Source organism: Pleurodeles waltl, chromosome 5 (assembly GCF_031143425.1).
Source record: "Pleurodeles waltl isolate 20211129_DDA chromosome 5, aPleWal1.hap1.20221129, whole genome shotgun sequence".
Lineage (NCBI taxonomy): Eukaryota > Metazoa > Chordata > Amphibia > Caudata > Salamandridae > Pleurodeles > Pleurodeles waltl.
Window position 1 is genome coordinate 680,045,857 of NC_090444.1, and position 20,547 is coordinate 680,066,403.

Here is a 20,547-nt window from a genome sequence, read left to right on the forward strand (position 1 = left end):
CGTTCCTGTATCCTTTCAGGAAACTGATAAGGTCCCTTCTGTGACTATGTTCCAAATTCTCCACTGGGCAGTGGGCAGTTGGGCATGATCTGACAATGAGTAATGCTGGAAGGACTTCCCATGGAATTCGCAGAATCGGGCCGTGTGTGACGAGAAAAAAGCATTTTGGTATGTAGAGACCCTATTTTGCGATTCAGTAATCTATTTACCAGATCCCAAAATAGGTTTGCGAGTCGCAATTAGGAAGGGGCGTTCCCTTCTTAATTGTGAGTCGCAGTGTGATGTAGGATTGGTTTGTGACTGTGAATGCTGTCACAAAACAATTGCAGTTAGCACCAGTTTCAAATTGGTGCTAGCCCATTCGCAAACGGGAGGTGGTCCCTAGGGGATCCCTTCCCATTTGTGAATGGTAGTGAAAATATTTTTTCAGAGCAGGCAGTGGCCCCACGGACCACTGCCTGCTCTGAAAAAATGAAAAGAAAACCTTTCATTTTTGTTTCTGAAATGCATCCCGTTTTCCTTTAAGGAAAGTGGGATGCATTTCAAAAAACAAAAAAACTGCTTTATTTAAAAGCAGTCACAGACATTGTGGTCTGCTCTCCCCAGCAGGTGACCAACCCTGTGAGGGTGGCCGTTCCCAATGGGAATCGCAAACAGTGTCATTGACACTGTTGTACATCAGGTTTTGCGACTCGGAAATTGCGAGTCGCTAAGACTCACAATTTGCGAGGTGCAAAACCTAATATTTGTACATGTGGCCCTACAATTCTTATATAGCGTCCCCTCCGTAAGATAAGATCAAGAACATAGTTCAGGGGACTTAAATTTGCATTTTGACTCAGCAATAGATCACATGCAGAAAAAAAAATCTCTAGTATTATACAACTGTACATTTAGTAGAAGTAAGGCCCATGCACAGGGATGGCCATACATTAGACGTAATTAGCAACAAAAAATGATTTATCTAAGTTAGAAGTGATGTTACTGCGCCCTAGAAAGAAGATTGTATCCTATGTTTTAGTTGGTAACTTGATAACATGTATAAATCAAATCAGGTGAAAAAGCCAAAAAAAGGCTACTTTAGAGTTGGCACAATTGTTGGATTAATAGGCTGGCACAGAGAACCCAATTAAACAGTTACCCAAATGTTGAAGTGTCTGACACGAATATGTTACTGATACAATACAATCAGCAAATGAAAACAGTAGTAAAAATAAAGTTAAAGGGGGGTTAAGAGAGGACAATATAGGTGGTATGTCAAGAACTGGCAAAACAAAATCATAAACTATGTAAATTAGAGTGTGGGTGGAGATAAGTCAAAGCTGTCTCTATAAAAAAGAAAGGCTGTTGATAAGAAAGACTAAAGTGAGCAATTATGCTAATAACATTGAACATAGCTAAAGCATTTTTTGCAACAACTTAAGCAAACAACAGGTCAAGAGGTGGAACCCCAGTCAGAGTCAATTTTTTCAATAAATTAGCTAACGTCTTTAAATAAAGTAGCACATTTGAAATCTGAACTGAGGTCTAATATAACCTTGATCTAGGACACTGACATAGTCATAGAATATAGCTGTGAGATTAAAAAACCTTATACCACGCTATGCAATTAGAGCTAGAAGAAATTATGGCCCTGATATAAAGTAGTAAACCATCAGGCCATGATAACAATATCATCCCTGTTAGGGGTCATAAGAATGCTGCCATATGGCTAGAAACATAATTAATATATCGCAAAAAAACTGATGTGTGCCGGACGAGCTAAAAAGGGCACAGGTTCGACTCTTATTAACCTCTTAGCTGCTGCGCCTTTCCCCCGTGCTGAGCCCTTTTTTGGCTATTTGGGGTAGTTTGCGCTTAGGCCTTCATAACTTTTTGTCCACGTAAGCTATCCATGCCAAATTTGCGTCCTTTTTTTCCAACATCCTAGGGATTCTAAAGGTACCCAGAGTTTGTGGTTTCCCCTGCAGGAGACCAAGAAATTAGCCAAAATAGAGCAAAATTATTGTTTTTTTTTAAAAAATTGGAAAAAAGGGCTGCCGAAGAAGGCTTGTGGTTTTTCCCCTGAAAATGGCATCAACAAAGGGTTTGTGGTGCTAAAATCACCAGCTTCCCAGCTGTCAGGAAAAGGCAGACTTGAATCAGAAAACCAAATTTTTCAAAACAATTTTGGCATTTTTCTGAGACATACCCCATTTTTACAATTTTTTATGCTTTCAGCCTCCTTCCAGTTAGTGACAGAAATGGGTGTGAAACCAATGCTGGATCCCGGAAAGCTAACTATTTGTGAAAAATAAACAAAGTTCTGAATTCAGCAAAGGTTCATTTGTGTAGATCCTACAAGGTTTTCCTACAGAAAATAACAGCTGAAATAAAACAATATTGAAATTGAGCTGAAAACAACAGCCATTTTTCTTTATGTTTTACTCTGTAACTTTTTCCTGCTATGTCAGATTTTTGAAAGCAATATACCGTTATGTCTGCTGGACTCTTCTTGTTGCTGGGATGTATAGGGCTTGTAGGTTCATCAAGAACCCTAGGTACCCAGAGCCAATAAATGAGCTGCACCTTGCAGTTGGTTTTCATTCTATACTGGGTATACATCAATTCATTTTCTTAAATATGAAGAGTGAAAAATAGATATCAGGAAAACCTTTGCATTTCCAAAATGGGCTCAAGATAAGGTGTTGAGGAGCAGTGGTTATTTGCACATCTCTGAATTCCGGGGTGCCCATACTAGCATGTGAATTGCAGGGCATTTCTCAAATAGATGTCTTTTTTACACACTCTCTTATATTTGGAAGGACAAAATGTAGAGAAAGATAAAGGGCAATAACACTCTTTTTGCTATTCTATGTTCCCCCAAGTCTCCCGATAAAAATGGTACCTCACTTGTGTGGGTAGGCCCAGTGTCTGCGACAGGAAATGCCCCAAAACACAACGTGGACACATCACATTTTCCCAAAGAAAACAGAAGTGTTTTTTGCAAAGTGCCTACCTGTAGATTTTGGACTCTAGCTCAGTCGGAACCTAGGGAAACCTACCAAACCTGTGCATTTTTTAAAACTAGAGACGTAGCGGAATCCATGATGGGGTGACTTGTGGGGCTCTGACCAGGTTCTGTTACCCAGAATCCTTTGCAAACCTCAAAATGTGGCTAAAAAAACACGTTTTCCTCACATTTCGGTGACAGAAAGTTCTGGAATCTGAGAGGAGCCACACATTTCCTTCCACCCAGCGTTCCCGCAAGTCTCCCGATAGAAATGATACCTCACTTGTGTGGGTAGGCCTAGCGCCCGCGACAGGAAATGTCCTAAAACACAACGTGGACACATCCCATTTTTTTACAGAAAACAGAGCTGTTTTTTACAAAGTGCCTACCTGTAGATTTTGGCCTCTAGCTCAGCTGGCACCTAGGGAAACCTACCAAACCTGTGCATTTTTTAAAACTAGAGACCTAGGGGAATCCAAGATGGGGTGACTTGTTGGGCTCTGCCCAGGTTCTGTTACCCAGAATCCTTTGCAAACCTCAAAATGTGGCTAAAAAAACACGTTTTCCTCACATTTCGGTGACAGAAAGTTCTGGAATCTGAGAGGGGCCACATATTTCCTTCCACCCAGCGTTCCCCTAAGTCTCCCGATAAAAGTGATACCTCACTTGTGTGGGTAGGCCTAGCGCCCACGACAGGAAATGCCCCAAAACACAACGTGGACACATCCCATTTTTTTACAGAAAACAGAGCTGTTTTTTGCAAAGTGCCTACCTGTAGATTTTGGCCTCTAGCTCAGCCGGCACCTAGGGAAACCTACCAAACCTGTGCATTTTTGAAAACTAGAGACCTAGGGGAATCCAAGATGGGGTGACTTGTGGGGCTCTGACCAGGTTCTGTTACCCAGAATCCTTTGCAAACCTCGAAATGTGGCTAAAAAAACACGTTTTCCTCATATTTCGGTGACAGAAAGTTCTGAAATCTGAGAGGAGCCACAAATTTCTTTCCACCCAGTGTTCCCCCAAGTCTCCCGATAAAATAGATACCTCACTTGTGTGGGTAGGCCTAGCGCCCGCGACAGGAAATGCCCCAAAACACAACGTGGACACATCCCATTTTTTGACAGAAAACAGAGCTGTTTTTTGCAAAGTGCCTACCTGTAGATTTTGGCCTCTAGCTCAGCCGGCACCTAGGGAAACCTACCAAACCTGTGTATTTTTAAAAACTAGAGACCTAGGGGAATCCAAGATGGGGTGACTTGTGGGGCTCTGACCAGGTTCTGTTACCCAGAATCCTTTGCAAACCTCAAAATGTGGCTAAAAAAACACCTTTTCCTCATATTTCGGTGACAGAAAGTTCTGGAATCTGAGAGGAGCCACAAATTTCCTTCCACCCAGCTTTCCCCCAAGTCTCCCGATAAAAATGATACCTCACTTGTGTGGGTAGGCCTAGCGCCCGCGACAGGAAATGCCCCAAAACACAACGTGGACACATCCCATTTTTTGACAGAAAACAGAGCTGTTTTTTGCAAAGTGCCTACCTGTAGATTTTGGCCTCTAGCTCAAAACCTATCAAACCTGTGCATTTTTGAAAACTAGAGACCTAGGGGAATCCAAGATGGGGTGACTTGTGGGGCTCTGACCAGGTTCTGTTACCCAGAATCCTTGGCAAACCTCAAAATGTGGCTAAAAAAACACATTTTCCTCACATTTTGGTGACAGAAAGTTCTGGAATCTGAGAGGAGCCACACATTTCCTTCCACCCAGCGTTTCCCCAAGTCTCCTGATAAAAATGATACCTCACTTGTGTGGGTAGGCCAATGGTAGTCCTTGCATGAGGGCTACTGTTAACCCTGGAGTGATTCATTCCTGAAGCAGGCACTAGGCACAGGCACACAAGCGGGGTTGTGTTTTTATCAGGACAAGTGGGGAAACACTGGGTGTTAGGAATTTTGAGGATCCCTGCACATTCCTGTAGTTCTGTGATAAAAAAGAAAGGAAAAATAGTGGTTTTAATCAATGTTTCACTTTTGCAGGGTATTCTGGGTAAGAAATCTTTGTTAAATCCAAACACACCACATTTACGTGGGCTGCCTTGGGTGTCTAGTTTTCAGAAATGTCTGCGTTTGGTAGGTTTCCCTACATGGCTGCCGAGCCCAGGACCAAATACTTAGGTGACTGTCTTAAAAAACGAGGGTGTTTTGTGGTAGGTAATTTTAATGGCTCCCTGCAGATCCCTGGACTTCTGCTCATTGGAATGCAAGGCAAATGTGTTTTTTAAGCACATTTTGTGATTTCAAGGGGATTCTGGGTGAAGGAAAACTGGTAAGATCCACGCAAGTTCTGCACCCTTGGACTCCCCTGGTACTAGTTTGTTAAAGTTAACCCACCACTCACACTGGTTGGTTTTAGCACCTCCAGAAATTATGGTTTCAAAGCATGAATACTTATCAAAGTATCTGAATACTGAAACCAAGCCTTCTGAAGGTGGGCCATAAAGCCGCATCCAGGCACCAGCCTCTTTATGGTCCATTCACACGCCATTCACGCACAACAAACAACCCTTTCATATCACCAGCCACGGGCCCAATCCATCAAATCACTGCACTCACATTAACTTACCGCTGCCAGACAAGGGCCCATCACATTCACACGCCACAGAACGGAATAAGTTTGACTACATTTTACCACCTGTCAAGTAACTGCCTCCTTCATCCTTAACATTACCAAATGCATGCGTAACGAACCTAACTAATGACTCCTGTGACAGCCACCTGAGGCTCAGGAAGACATGTTTTTCAAGAGCCTTTAACGCACTCTCTGTGCTAAATCCAACTCTTTCCAGTTTGTGGATGCAAGTTGGGGGTGTCCGAGTATGCCGTACAAAGCCATTCCTCGAACTGAGAGAGCATATCTCCCTTTGAAACTAAGGGAGACATGCTGGGGATTTCTCATGATGTTCCCTAAAGAGAAGGTCATAGGCTATGAAAAAGGGTAGTGTTTGGTACATAGGGGAGTCCATGAGAACGTAGCATATGTCCTAGCCAACATTATGTGCAGTGATGTGACTATAATGCACTTATACAGCAAACTGAACATCTACTAAGTTGTGATGGAGGATGAACATGAAAAGCAGGTCAAACACTGACCTATACAAGTCATTCTCCTTCAGTGCTGGGATGGCACCAATGGGTTTGAATCCATAGTTGTAGATGATGTACATCTGTACTACCTTTACTATCTGCCTGCTACCTGTGCAATAACCTTGTGAAGGCACTCCTACCATAAGCTTTCCTTACCCATTCATGTCCCTGTTCTCATCAGAGTCCTGGCTAATCCTGTATAATTGCCAACTGAACCTATACTAGTTTGTGGATGCAAGTTGGGGGTTTCCAAGTATGCCGTTCAAAGTGATTCCTCGAACTGAGAGAGCATATCTACCGTTGAAAGTAAGGTAGACATGCTGGTGAAGAAAGGGTACTCCGTGACAATGTGGCATATGTTCTGTCCACTAGTGTATGCAGTAGGGGGAATATAATGCATGTTAATTGAACAGAACACCGACCACGTTCTGACGATGGAATTAGCTCTCAAGCAGTCCAAAAGGAAGTCCATGATGAAGTAAAATTCTGTGGCTCCTTGCCTAACGAAGCAGTGGCCCATGGACGTTCGGTATTCATGCACTGCCACTGAAAGGATTACCCAACGGCAGCTCAACCTCAGCCGATTTCCCAGAACTTTGCTTTAGTATGATACAACGTAAAGCAAGTAGGGATACAGAGGCCTGGTTGTGATGGACACTGGGGACAGTAATACCGACTCTCCTGCCGCTTTCCATGCTTCGAGCACACTTTACAGCGATGACATGGACGATCCTTTTTGGGTGTTTTAGGAATGCTATCAGCAAAGTGTCGCTCCTGCAGCCTTGCCACATCCTCCAAAACATATGAGGTGGAGGCTGCTGCTGCTTCTGTAACAGCAGTGAGGCTTTCAATTACAGACAACTGGAAGTCAAGGAAAGTCATGAGTCTTCCTGTGGTTGTCTGACGGTAAGCAACATACGCATTATGGGGGTCATTCTGACCCTGGCGGTCATTGACCGCCAGGGTGAATGACCGCGGGAGCACCGCCAACAGGCTGGCGGTGCTCCCAAGGGCATTCTGACCACGGCGGTATGGCCGCGGTCAGAAACGGAAAACCGGCGGTCTCCTGCTGCCCTGAGGAATCCTCCATGGCGGCGCAGCTTGCTGCGCTGCCATGGGGATTCCGACCCCCTCATCGCCATCCGCCAGGAACAGGATGGCGGTGAGGGGTGTCGTGGGGCCCCTGGGGGCCCCTGCAGTGCCCATGCCAATGGAATGGACACTGCAGGGGCCCCCGTAAGAGGACCCCTAAAAGATTTTCAGTGTCTGCCATGCAGACACTGAAAATCGCGACGGGTGCTACTGCACCCGTCGCACCCTTCCCACTCCGCCGGCTCCATTCGGAGCCGGCTTCCTCGTGGGAAGGGGTTTCCCGCTGGGCTGGCGGGCGGCCTTCTGGCGGTCGCCCGCCAGCCCAGCGGGAAACACACGTAGCGGTATTCTGTTGGGGGAACTTTGGCGGGCGGCCTCCGCCGCCCGCCAAAGTTAGAATCACCCCCATATGTTGCCATCTGAATCAGGTGGGTAAACAGTTTCTTGTACCAAGTGCGAGTTTTACGACACGCATTGTATGGTTGAAGAACCTGGTCGTTCTCGTCCACTCCGCCCATGTACTTATTGTAATCAAGTATACAGATGGGCTTGTGGACTTCGGACATCTGACCCCAAACCGTGATGGGAGAAGTGCTCTCATCATGATTTGTAGTGAGCACGTACACATCACGCCTATCTAGGAACTTGACTGCGAGCAGTTCGTTAGAACGCAATGCAGTACTCTGGGATTTCTGGAGCTTTTTGCAAACAAGCTCTTGCGGGAATCCTTTGCTGTTACAACGAACTGTACCGCAGGCCACAGTGCCAGCTTTGTAGAGCTCACTGAACAGCTCTACTCCTGTATAGAAATTGTCCACATAAAGGTTATAACCTTTGTGAAGAAGTGGCTGGACAAGTTCCCATACAATCTTACCTGTGACCCCTTACGCGGGAGGGCAACCTACAGGGTTTAGGGTAGAATCCTTCCCTGTATACACTCTCAAGCTGTACACATAGCCAGAAGAGCTCTCACACAGCATGTACAGCTTTATGCCATAGCGAGCTCTTTTGCTCGCAATGTACTGTCTGAAAAGCAGCCGTCCTTTGTACAGGATCAAGGACTTATCGACTGCTATATTCTTTCCAGGAGTATAGATCTCTGGAAACCTGGCAGACAAATGTTCCACGACAGGCCGAATTTTGAACAACCTGTCATGATCTGGATGGTCCCGGGGCAATGCAGCAGAATTGTCATTGAAATGCAGCATGCGCTGCAGTAGCAAAAAACTATCTCTGCTCATGTATGGTGCGAAGATGGGAGTTACCCAAACCGTGCGAGTCGTCCAATAGGACTGCAAGGTGGGTTTCTGCACTAACCCCATTTTGAGCGTAAGGCCCAAAAATATCTTCAACTCGGCCAGCGAAGTGGGAGTCCACTGGCGTGCCCTAGAACAGGGCCCTAGAGTGCCTCCGCGCTCCCTCAGAAATTGGTCTGCACACAATTTGTTTGCTGCACAATTTTCTGAAGGAAGTCAACATCCAAAAATAGATAGATGTAGTCGACTGGCAAAAAGTTAGCTGTATCAACTTTACATCCAGCGTCACCAGTAAAAGGTGGAATTTGGGGCTGAACTAAACAGGGGGGCTGCCAAGAGAGCACTCTCTCTGTGCTTGCAGCCGCAAGCACGTGCTCTCTGGGTTCGGCTAACCCAATGTGGTCCGGCTGCCCAGAATGTGCTTGCGAAGGGACAGCACGGATGTCGTCATTGTCTCCTTCAGACTCACTGAAAGAGGTGTTGTCAGATGGGACTCCGCCGACTGAAAAATCACTCCCAGATTCTGCCCCATTGTCCTCTCCCTCAGATGCTGTCTCAGTGTCTGCTGTCTCAGTCTCTGAGCCTACATCAGAACTGTCATCCATAACCCGAGTTAGGGCTTGATCAGCAGTCATCCAACGAGACGCCATCTCTGCTACTGGCTAAACTGTCCCTCTAAATTACTAGCCTACGTAGAAGGCAGATAGTCACAAAATTGCTTGTGGGTATGTTTGTTGTGTACAATAGGAAATGTCGTCACCTTACCTTCGCTTCTTCTCCAATTCTGCAGATTCTCTGAAAACACTGAAAAAAACAAAAAAAAGAATGTATAACTTCACCTTACCACAAACCCAGTGCAACAGTCATTTTTGGTGCTCTGCCTCCCATTACCTCCTCTTCTAATTCCCTCAGTACTACCCAGCAAAAGTGCCACTCATATCTCCATAGTCCCCCTGGCATAACATTTGTTTTAAAGCGCAGGAAACGATTGCCTTTACTAATCCACTCAGCTAAATACATATAAATGTATCTCCTTTGCAGCAGGACAATAAACCATCTGTGCTACTTTATGGCAACTGCCACTACAGAAAAGACATATATGCATGCATATATATATATATTTTGTGAACCAGAATCTCTCCGCACTCCACGAGGTTCAAATTGGCATGTTTTATTACAAGCAACAGCCACGTATGCGTTTCGACTCTCAAGGAGTCTTGATCACAGTAAATGAGTCCCTGTTTTCTTTCATTTTTTATACTTGCAATAAAACATGTCAATTTGAACCTCGTGGAGTGCGGGGAGATTCTTGTTCACAAAATATTTTCGAGGTTGCTCTCCTCCATCACCGAGCACCGGCAGTGGAGTGCGCAACAATCTTTTAACCAATTGTGTTGCATATATATATATAATATATATATATATGTTTAGAAACAAAGTGGTCGAAGGGTTGCTGGGCGGCGCACTCCACTGCCGGTGCCCAGTGACAGAGAAGATCAATCTCGAAATTATGTAATGCCGAAAAATTTCACCGCACTCCACGAGGTACAAATAAATGTGTACTTTATTGCAGTCAATAACCACCAACGCGTTCCGACTCACCAAGGAGTCTTGATCACGGTCCTCGTGGAGTGCGGTGAAATTGTTTGCCATTATTTTATATATATATATATATATATATATATATATATATATATATATGCAAAACACAAAGGAGAACTCTGGGAAGTTCCCAATTTTAGGTGGAGAGCTGCTCTAGTAAGGAGCACCCTGCAACACCAGCGACACTCTAGATTTGCTCACCTCAAATGTCTGCTTATCTAGCAAAGTCTTTAAGCATCCTATGTTTTGGCCTTTTTTTCCCCACCGGAGCAGAAGAGGACGCTTACCTGATTCTCTTCTGCTCTGGTGGGGAAAAAAAGTGACTGACATCACAAAGGGGCGGGAGGGGGGCGGGATGGAGACGCAGAAGTTGTTCTGCGTCTCCAATGGGGAAAAAAATAATAATAATCCTCTGGTGCATTGCACCGGAGGATTTTTAACCCCCTCCCTGGTGTCGGCCACTGGTTGTGACCCGCACCAGTAGGGTTAAAAAGAGCAACCTTGGATTCAGAGTGTGGGGAAAATTACAGCCCAGAATCCCAACTCACATTTATGGCCAAAGTTTTGGAATGGGCATTTGTTAATCAGATCTCCCAAGAACAAATAATCCAGATCTTTAAATCATTTATATCTTCAAGGCTGGATTATTGTAAGGCACGGTACCATGATCTCCCAGTAAGAACATTCAAGAATCTCCATTGTTACAGAATGCTGCATCTACGCTTATCCTTGACATTAAAAAATATGAGCACAAATCACCTGCTCTAGAAACGCTACACTGGCTACCTATAATGCAAAGAATCGTTTGAAGGCTCTGCCTAGGTCACAAAATTCTTTACGCAAAAGACTAAAGAAAAACATCCGCTATGCAGAAAATGTGCAGTATACAAAGCAGGTCACCCAGCATTACACCTTAGACCAGCATATATTCCAGCAATATCAGTGTCTTACATTGCCTATGAAGCCTAACAGTGTGTCAGTCCTCCCGTCTGTCAGGGTCCCATCTCTCCAGTCTCTCCATTCCATTAGCCCAGAGTCAAACACCTCCCTCATTCGATTCCCCCTGGCAGCGGGTCCATGATCCCGCCATGCATAAAGAAGGTCGAAATTTAAAATAAAATATTCCAGATTTTCGTAACATCACCAGATATACAACTCTGGGTTCAAAAACATACTTTTTAGCAGTGGCTAGATTATGGTACAACATGCCTGCAAATTGTAGAAACGAATCATCATTATTGGCTTTTAGAAAGCCAATAAAGACATGACCCTACCTCCACGTGTAACACGTTTTGCAGCGGTTTGCTCTGTGCAGATTTCTGGTGCAAACTCAAGTACAAGATGCACTCAAGCGGATGGAACTTTAGTTCCAGACTGAGGCTTAATACATCAAATCAATATGTTTAAATAACATGACGCATACATGGCTCCAAAAATATAACAGAAAGTGTTAAGTTTGCAAAACAAAAATGTTTATTAGCAGATTAGCAAAGTTACAAACTCAAATCATTCAAATTAGTCGAAATCAATAATCAATAAATGAATGCATTAGTCAATATTATTCAAATCAGTTCAAAATAAATTGCAATTACAAAGACAGACTATCTGTAAAGTTGCCGTCAAAAATAACACAGCTGGGCCCCCTTCCCTATTTAGCTACTTTAGGAAAGTCATGAAGGTTGGGGACAAGTCAGCCAGAATCAAATGAAGATTTAGTCGAGCAAGTGGGAACGAGATTTGCCCAGGAGTCAAACACTTTCAGGTGAGAAGAAAAGAAATCATCTCCTAACTCACTCTACAGTTCATTAGTTTATATCTTCTTTGTGTTGAGACTGTCACACTTATACAGCATTCCCATGAAGGGAACCAATCAGGATTGAGCGTGTTGCAATAAAGAAGCTCCAGTTCTTTCCCACAGTTAACACACAATTAGCATCTTCTTCATGATCTCCAGCATGATATCTGTAGCGGAAAGATAGAATTTGGTTAGGCTGTTCTTATTCCCAAGTGCTAGTTCAGTATTTCACTCTAGGAGGAACAAAGAAAGATAAACATTCACGTAAAAACTAAACAAGAGATACATTTAATTAACTTTGCCTATTACAGCTTGGCTTCTGTATCATGAAAGAGGAAAAGTAAACAATAAGCAGAATATAAGGCAACCAAAGGTGACCCATTTTAAGTGTAGGCTTATTATAACTACGGTCAACTTTAAATGAATGTCACATAGTAAATATATTTTGGGAGGGATGAATGTAAATATCAGTGCAAAGCATGTAATTAACAAAATCCCCATTGCATGTATTCAGTCATCTATACATTGCTGTATGTGTACTCCCTGTTCAAATAGCATTTATAGTCTAGTGTCTAGTAACCCATTTAGGGTGATAGCAAAAGCTAAATGAATATAAAAACAAATACAAGATAAACGTACAGATGAAAATGTTCACGTCTTCAGCAAACGTCAGTTGCTTTCTTCTCTATTTTCATGTGTTGAGTGTCAAATTAAAATTAAAATATGCCTTAATTGGCCATCTAATAGAGTACCCTTAATTAGTTGAGATGGTATTTGGTGCCACACAGGCCATAGCCACATACTCTTGTCTCATAGGAGCTTTGGCGGTGACATTGTTAGAGTGGCATGACTGACCATATATCTCCCAAAGTAGGCAGTCGTGTAGGGAGCTCATAATTTCAGAGATATTCTGAGATGGCAATTCAATGCTTATGTGATTCACAATAAGTGATTCTGTATAGACTTTGTTTGCCTTCTTTATGTGTCTGATGAAATTCCAGACTCATAGTAACTTTGGCTGTGACTCTTTCAAAGTGGCAAGATAGACCATATATCCAAGGTAGGCAGCCTTGACTATTTTTGTCTTGTTTATATGTCTGATGAAATTCCAGGCTGGGCATCAGGAATTAACTCTTGTTTTGGTGTAATATAAGTCCATTATGTTGGATCACTGTCTGTGCCCCTCTCAAGTTGTGCAGCGTGTATACAGCCTATCTCAGCATGTAATCGCTGCCATTGCTAAACCCCTGGATGCCATTGCTAACCCATTGCACACGGTAAATTGTTGCAGCACTGAATTTCGAAAAACCGCTGTAGCAGATATTACTCAAAGCTCTTTGTATCTTCTCCTATATTAAGATCAAGTTTGTAAAATAAAAAACAATCCATTGAGATTTTCCATGATGTTTTCAATGGTGAGTATTGTGTCACTTCCACTATATGCCTTTTGAGAAGCCTCATGTTCTCAGATATGCTCACATACTGCTTCAGTTTCTTTGTGACCACTCTCAGTGACACCCATGGGTAAGGCCTTTCAGATTTCAGTTATGTGTACTGCCTTGAATCACTAAATCTTTTTATGAGCTATTTACAGGGCTGGCCTAGATCAACTAGTTGCAGTGTTTTTGCAGACAACCCATTTCACTGAAGAGTCCACTATATATGCTACAAGAATGGCCTTGAGGCTAGATGTGCGTATCCTTAGTGTGGTATAAATTGGCTGCAGTGCATCAGCAAACATAATGCTCATGCACTTTCGGTTACACACATCTCAGTAATCAAATGAATCTCATAGGTGGCTGCATGGATTCTCATGGGAGTCGACTAGAGCCATAACCTTAGTTTTAACTTGCTGAAACACTTCATGTCATTATGTTAAGGGATGGCCCGGTGGAGTTGAGCATTTACACACCTAGGGGCAGATATATGGAAAGTGGCAGTGCACCGAGTGCAGCGCCACTTTCCCTGCGCCCGTTAGCACCCCCCTACCGCCACCATGTGTGTGTCGTATTTGAAATGCGGCGCACCATGGCACACGGTAGGGGACAATAGTGTAATTTCTCATGACGCTATTGATATACTCTGCAGGAGTGGCACCAAAATATTGGCACTACTCCTGCAGAATAAATAGGGCCCCGTTCTAAAGAATGTAAGCCCCCTTTTAACGCCTGCTCTTGAGCAGGAGTTAAACGTGGCATAAAACATGGCGCAAGGAAATCTCAGAGATTTCCTTACACTATTTTTCCGGCTACCCTAATGGGGGAACGCCCCCTTTGAATACATTATGCCTGGCGCAGGCATAATGTAGTGCAAAGGGTTACAGAGTGGCCCAATGCATGCATTGGGACACCCTGTAAATACGCCATGGGGATTTTGGCCTTGTTGGGCCACATTGATGTAAAAAATAATTATGTTAATGTGGCGCAAGGTGGCGCTAGGGCATTATAAATATGCCCCATAGTCCTTAAATGCTGACTTTGCTTGGGAGCTCACAGTCCCAAAATTATATTTATGTCCTCTGATTTCTCATCACTAATGCAATGGATGAAGACAACATCTAACCTCCATTCAGAGCACGCTTGTGCCTTAGCGAGTGCCATCCTTCCCTTTTGCCTCACAACTCATTTTCAGTCCTGCAGGCCTTAGTACAGTGTTTCATCTTTGCGAACATTTTCATTCTTTTGCCATGCAGATCCCTTCAAACAGAGGCTCGTCTCCACTATCAACACATCCAGTTTGAATTAAGGAGCATAACTCTTTCTTTCATACCTCTCTCCTATCTGTAATGACAGGTAGTCCCTGATTGATGGAAATCCTCCAGTGTCAGGATCCTGACTTCTTTGATAGAGCCAAGTACGCATCAAAATATTTTTGTAATAAGTGTAATTTTCATTCTAAATGGTGCACAAAACAGTTCGACAATAACAAAGACTTCAAATCTTACAGTGAGAGTCTGCAGGTATCAAAAACAGCAAGTTCAATATGGAGCCACCCAATGGCACATCCTTATTTCTACATCACCTATGTTACTGGAGTTAAGGGTTGTCGTTTTGACTTAGTTTGTACTCCTAATGAGGCATCAGGATTCCCATCTTACCTCTTTTGGGTACCTAATTCTATCTTAGTTTCTAGCGCTCACTCCTACATGTTTAAACTGTGCTACCCCTTCTTTCCTTCCATACTTTGTTTCTTCTTATCTCCATCTAATTTGAGCATTACTGATCTCAGTAATCAACCTCCAGGCTTAGATGATGAAGAGGTGAGGAACTTAATAAAAGACTGCTGCTTAATATGATAGAAGTGAAATTAAGTTCTCTCTCTGTAAAATATTCAAAAAAAGACATGGACCCTCCTCCTTGCTTGTTCGCTTGTGGTCATTATCCCCTTTATCAACTCACCCAGGTCCCTAGTTATAGATCTTCAAAGATTACTTCAGATTGACATTGGAGCAGGTCATCCAATCCTCAAGACACAGTAAGTGTACTATAAATCTCATACTATTAAGTCTCATACTGGGTTTTCTCTCACATCACAAATAGAGAGATTAGCTACTTGAAATGCTAAAGTGAAGTAACACTCCTGCTATTGTAAGAACTCTTTTCAGCTTACAGACTTCACCTATAAAGCAAGTCTTTTTCAAGCAAAAAGGGCTCTGTCTAATAGAGAGATCTTTCAGTTTGCTGCTCTTCAATGACATTTTTTTAGGGTGGTTATAGGATTTACCCCAACCTTAGCAGCTATGCCCACGCCTCCATCCAAAGAGCTGTGTGACTAGCAGACTCACTTCTCTTTATGAAGTTGTCACGATGAATCTTCTTCTGGGTATGTAATGGTGAAGCCAGCTGAGGTTATCAAGAGCACCCTCACACTGTTTTCTAAAAGTGAAACCCTGTTTTTTTGTGTTCACTTAAATGGAGCTCACCAGGTTTTATTTGTCTGATGTCTGGTTTTCAAGTTATAATTGGGGAAAACTATTTGCCCCATTGGCTCTTGATCTTCACATTTATGATATGCTGATGACATCTCATACAGAAATGTGATTGGAAACTGCAGTGTTGTCTGTGTTGTCCAATTGTCCAATGCTTCGGGATCTCTGTGCTGCCTTTAATATGGTAGACCATGCCAATCAACCATTGGGTGGTTGCGGTTGCTGGCCCTGAGGGAGTAGTCTTGCCCTAATCTTCCTCTTTTTTGTCCAGGCAAAACCGATCTTTCTTCATTTCCAACTTCTGTTCAAAACCTATGTCAGTCCTGTTCGGAGTTCCATTGGGGTTTCCTGAGAAAGATCCGCCAATTTGTGGAAGCCATAGTGGTGAGAGCAAAAAGTATTTGAAACATAGATCACGCTAATATGTCTTAACTAGGTCTTTATTCTGAGACATTTCAGAAATTATAGATTGTTTAGAATGTGGGAGTCAGTCTTATTTACACATTTCACAGATTTGTTCATTTGTATGAGGCCCATCACAGGCTAAATTGGTGACTCATTGCTCAGCAGATTCGGTTCAAAACACTCTTTTTCCTTGAGCATGGCCTTTTTAGGTTTAAGCCTACAAGACAGCACAGCTGTCTGGTTTGCTTATGACATCTTGAAGACATTCTGAAAGATTCCCTGGGAATGCATTCTCCCCATTGTTTACCATTGTCTCTGTGGTTTGTAACTCACATGTGCTTGCTTTCTATTTGATGGCTCTATTTGTTGTAGGCTGTCCAACTTCAGTTTGTCCCTTCTCTTGCCGTGAACTGTGGTGATAATTTAGAAAATATCAAAATTAGGAAAGCACAAATAAAGAAAATTGTTTTTTAAGTGTGGTGGAAACAAATATTTGAATACAATCCAAACAAATCAATGCACTAGGTGAAAACATTTCCACACATTATTGTCTGTAATGGCAGTACGCCATCACACCATGCATACTTCATTTTACCCCACTCCACACCACTGCAGTCTGCTCTGCACTTCTCCACACTACGCCAGTGCACTCTATGCCAATTCACTCTAGGCCACACTAATTTACACTGCACTCTATGCCACTGTACTCTACAGAGAACCCCTATACACCACAACAATCTACTCCACTCACCGCCACTAGAGTCTGCTTCACCTCTCTACTCTGTGATACTGCACTCTCCACCAGTGCACTTTACCCCACTTTGCTCAAAATCAATGCACTTTATGCCACTGCACTCTTCGCCTGTCTACTTTTCATCACTGCATTCTACACCACTCTATTCTAATCTGCACCACTGTACTCTATGCCACTGCTCTCTATGCTACTGCACTTTGCATCACTCTAATGCACTGCACTCCAAGTCAATACACTCTACGCCACTGCACTATACACCACAGCACTCTATGACAGGCTACTATGGAATACTGCCCTCAGTTGCTGCACTCTCCGCCACTGCACTCTATGCTGTTCTGCGCAAGTGCACTCTATACCACTACATTCTGTACCACCCCTTCTACGCAACTGCACTCTACCCTGCACCACTCTAATCTACGCCACTTCACTCTACTCTGCAACACTGCACTCTCTGCCACTCTTCTATGCACTACTGCATTCTACACCACTCTACTGCACTCTACACTGCACCACTGTACTCCACACCACTACACTCAATGCAAGTTTACTGTACACCCCAATGCCACTGCACTCTATACCAATTCACCTCACAATACTCTAATCTACTCTGCACCACTGCACTCTATGCCACTGTATCCTACTCTGAAACAATCACTCTACACCCCTGTACTCTATTCCACTCTTTGCCACTCCACTCTACGGCACTGCAGTCTACCCTGCATCACTCTGCACCACTCATTCTCTGCTGCAGCACTCAACACCAATGCACTCAACACCACTTTACTCAAAACCAATGCACTCTAAGCCAATTTGCTCTGTACCACTGCACAGTATGGCAATATACTCTACTCTCCAGCACTCTATTCCACTAAGCATAGAGTAGAGTTTGCCACTCATCTCTACACCATCACTTTACTTTGCAAACACTCTATTCCACTGAGCTTAGAGTACAGTGTGCCACTCGCCTCTACACCATCATTTTACATTGCACCCCTCTACGCCAGTGCAATCTACGCCATTCTGCTCTACACTAATGCACTCTACTGTGCAACACTGCACTCTCTGCCTTTGAACGTATGCCACTGTATGCTGCACCACTCTACTCTGTGTCACTGCACTCTAGTTTGCACCACTCTATGCCACTCTATTGCACTCTGTGCTAATGCACTATATGCCACAACACTCTACAGCACTACACTCTATGACACTCTAATCTACTGTGCACCACTGCACTCTATGTTACTTCACTCTACACCTCTCTACTCTGCACCATTCTACTCTGTGCCAGTACACTCTACCTCACTCTACTATGCACCGCTGAACTCTTCGCCACTGCACTCTACACTGCTCCAGTTCAGGCCACTCCACTCTTCACCACTCCACTCTACGCCACTCCACTCTGTGCCACTCTACTCTTCAACACTGCACTCTGTGCCTCTGCACTCTACTCCACTGCAATCTACCCTGCACCACTTCACTCTACCCTGCCCCATTCCACTATATATCACTTCACTCTACTCTTAAACAATCTACTCCACACCACTCTACTCCAGCCTGCACTACTCTGCACCACTCTATTTTACTCTGCACCACACCATTACTCTATGCCTGTGCACTCCACCGTGTATCACTTCTTTCTTTCCTGCACCACTCCACTCTGCACCACTTCACTCTATAATTAAACAAATCTACTCTATGCCACTGCACTCTACATACTTTTACACACTCTGTGCCACTGCACTCCATGCCACTGCTCTCTACTCTGCACCAGCCAACTCTATGTCACTCTACACTAACGCACTCTATGCCATTACACTCTACGCCACTAAACTCTGCATCACTGTATGCCACTGTAATCTATTTTGCACCACTGCACTCCACACCAGTGCATTCTAAGCCACTCAACTCTACGCCACTGCTCTCAACAACACTCTACTCTACACTTCTGCATGGCACCATGCACCATTCCACTCTACCCTGCACCACTCTACCCTATGCAACTTCACTTAACTTTGAAACAATCTTTTTTGAATCACTACACTCTACTCTTTGCCACTTCACTCTGCCTCACTCTACTCTATGTAGTAGCGTTAAAGGTCAGTGCAAGGGGGAAGTAACCTAGACTTCCACGGGATACAAAAGACTTAAGAAATTCTCTGTGTACCATAAATGGAATACCAACAGAAATGTATTACTCCATGTATAACTTTGATCATATTAGTCCAGACATTTTTCATGTAAATATAGATTGAACATGTGATTCTGTTGGCGAAAGAGTATTATATTTGACATTAGTTTACAAAACAGTGAAAGTGCTGAAGTGCGGGTAAGTGAAGGTGATATATACAGTCAGTGCAGAGTGGGGTATAAAGAAAATTATGAACTTCGAGTGGCTCCTTCAATCCAGGAAGCCCTGAAGTTTCACAGAAATTCCTTTGCAAATGTCTCATCCACTCTTTGGAGATGTGTCGACGTTTCGACCCCGTATTTAAGGTGAGTCAAGAGGTCATCATCAGGACAAGGATAACAGACTTGGTAGCACCTGGATTCCAGTGTAAAGAACCAATCAGTAGGTCAAGGACATCTTCCAGAAGATATGGAATAGTCCCAGGTCTGTGGATCTACGCTTGCCTGTAGTCGTAGTATCAAGGAGCACCAATGATCGCTAGTATCTGGTACTCAAGAGACTTAGGTAGTGGAATGGTCTAGGATTGTGAGGTGGTTCAAAACATCCAGAGGCTATAGATTGCCAAGGAGCGGCGTTTTTGTAATTGATCGCGGATGTACCCAGGAGTCGCTCCGACGCGGGTTTATTGATTCACCGGCCGGATTTTTGACTGCATGCTGACTGCTTCGGCAGCAGCCCTACCTTACAAATCAGTCGAGCCCCTGAAAACACGGCGCTCCTAGGCAATTTATAGCCTTCCTGGATTGAAGGAGACACTCGAAGTTCATAATTTTCTTTATACCACACTCTGCACTGACTGTATATATCACCTTCACTTACCCACACTTCAGCACTTTCACTGTTTTTTAGGAGCACCTACCAAGATGAATGTAAAATATAATACTCTTTCGCGAACAGAATCACATATTTAATCTATATTTACATGAAAAATGTCTGGACTAATATGATCAAAGTTATACATGGAGTAATACATTTATGTTTGTATTACATTTATGATACACAGAGAATTTCTTAAGTCTTTTGTAACCCGTGGAAGTCTAGGCTACTTCCCCCTTGCACTGACCTTTAACGCTACTACATTTATTACCCTGGTCATAAGGGTTAGAGGGTATTTGCCTCATTGTTTTACTCACTCTACTCTATGTCACTGCACTCTAGGCCAATGCACTCTACACAACTTTACTTATAGCCTATTCACTGTATTCCACTGCACTCTACACTAATCTACTCTGCACATCTGTATTTTATGCCATTTACCTCTAAGCTCCTTTACTCCACTCTGCGACACTACACTCTACAACACTACACTCTCATACTCCACTCAATGGCGCTCTACTTCATAATAATGTACTCTACTCTATGACACTCTATACTACTCTGTGCCACTCCACACTG

General features: G+C 43.5%; 1 protein-coding gene across 4 annotated transcripts in view; it reads left to right on the plus strand.

Moving 5' to 3' along the window:
* DSE (dermatan sulfate epimerase) overlaps positions 1–20,547 on the plus strand; it is a 277,759-nt gene that overhangs the window by 161,865 nt on the left and 95,347 nt on the right. The window lies entirely within an intron of this gene.